A 2212-nucleotide genomic window follows, 5' to 3' on the forward strand; every position below is an offset into this window, starting at 1 on the left:
TTAGACAGACGCCCTTTCTGTGGTTACCTGAGACGTCTAACCTAAAGAACCGCCCAGTCCCTTCCTACTCGTGTAGCCGCTTCCTGTATGTAGTGAGCTCCTGGCCTATTAAGCGGAACCCAGAAACCCACCAACTGCTGGCACAAGTCAAGCGATCTGCAGCCTACACGGTCACAGAACCACCTGAGCCTCTCTCTGATTCAGATCCTCAACTCGGCTCTGCACTACAGTCGGTTCTATCGACGATGCTGCCGATGGTGAGCTCCATCTTAATCTCACAAGCAAGATTGGCAATCTTTACCATTTCCAATAGCTGCCTGAAACCAGAGAGAATCTCCTCTGATCCAAAGCAACATATGTCATTGATACTGACGTGAGTCACCACCTGCAGTTGGCTGCACCCTGTACTATTGGATGGATGGATGGATATGGTGTTATGGGCGCTCAACACTGTAGTCTTTAGCGCCCGAACGGAAACAATAACGGACGAGTGTCACTAAAATGCAGCAAGTGCAAAAATAAGAATAAAATTAAAGGTGACAGTCTACATTGGCAGTGTGCACGTCTACAGTAGCAAAGTGGAAATCAGTATGTAAAAAGGAGAACTGCAAGAGGACGTAGGGGAAGGGGTTAAAATGAAACACAAGGCACTTGTTTGGAACTGGCCTATTACAAGAATAAAAAGGAGTGGTCAGCCACTCGGCAACACACTAAAAATTCCAACCTAAAATTTTAGGCTGAAGCCCAGAAACATCACAGTACCTTAGAACTTTCTTGACATACACCTCGTCACCGGCTAAAATCGAGGGCAGATCCTCACTAATATTAACTTCCGCCCTGACAGAACTGTACTATTCATGGCATCTGGAAGCACCCTTTCCACATCTGGAATGACTCCCCCTGGTATGCACACGGAGTGCACACTGGCTTCCTTCCCCTTCTCGGCAACCATGTTCCGAAGGGGCCCCATTACGAGCCTAATGTTGGAGCTCCCAACTACCAGCAAACCCACCCTCTGTGGATGCACAGACCTTGCAGGCCGAGAAGCTTCCTGTGGAACAGGGTGGATGACTGCATCCGGCTTAGAGACATCGTCAGCCACAGATAACGCTCGAAACCTGTTCTTGAAACGATTGGCCCCTCAGAAAGTTTTTCGCTGCCTGCCAGACTTTGGAATGATCTCCCACTCGACCACAGATGAGGGGTCAACCTCAGTGCAGGCAGTACCTGGCGCGGCCAAAGCAGTGGACCATTCGGGGGACACATGGGATGTGCTCTGGATGTCCCTCGCATCCCCATGTCTGACCCCCACAGTGATGCCCCATTGCAGCAGTTCAAGCTGAACAATGGAAGCCAACACAGCCTGCAGCTGTGAGTGGAGGGTCACCAACTCAGCTCCCATCTGTACACAGCAATCACAGTTCCCATCCATTACTGCAGTCGCTCCTGTTTGAAGCTCATAAAAATATATAACAAACGAACAGTATATGTGCCTTATTAGCAGCAGGAACACGAGGTGCTCTGTCTTTGATGGTCTATCCGACATTGAGCTATACTAAGCAAAACAAAGAAAAGCCTGTACGATGCGAGGGTCGATATAAGGGTCGTTAACAACGGCGGTACTGTACACTACACTGTTATTAAAATAAAAGCTTGTACTTAGTAAGCACTTGAACATGCAAGAAATTACCAGAATAATCTATTAACTACACAGGTATCTGTAAATAAGTCGCTCCTGCTGGAATCTCGTAAAAATATATAACAAACGAACAGTGTACTCGCCTTATTAGCATCAGGAACATGAAGTGCTCCATCTCTGATGGTCTATCCAACACTGAGCTACACAATTTATAAATCTGTTATTTCATTTTAAGATTCATCATGTTATCGCAAAATGGTTCTGTAATTGTTATGAATTCCTCTAATTTTTTCCTGCTTTTGTGTAGTTAATATATCCCATATTTGTAATAATACTATTGTTATTTAAATCTTCTGCCAGTATCCATATGCCAAAACTTTCGTTATTTACCTTTTTTTCCATGAAGTTCTGTTATAGAATATCTATTTTTGTTTATAGTACACATTTTATTTTGAGCTTCCATTTATATAGAAAATTTTTGAATTAGATTTGTGTAAAAATTGTTAAAATTACATATGTAAAAATATTGCAAGAATTTAACTGTTTTAAAAAAGGAGTTGAAACTGAGTAGCT

The sequence above is a fragment of the Schistocerca nitens genome, chromosome 5, assembly GCF_023898315.1.
Source record: "Schistocerca nitens isolate TAMUIC-IGC-003100 chromosome 5, iqSchNite1.1, whole genome shotgun sequence".
NCBI classification, from domain to species: Eukaryota; Metazoa; Arthropoda; class Insecta; order Orthoptera; family Acrididae; genus Schistocerca; species Schistocerca nitens.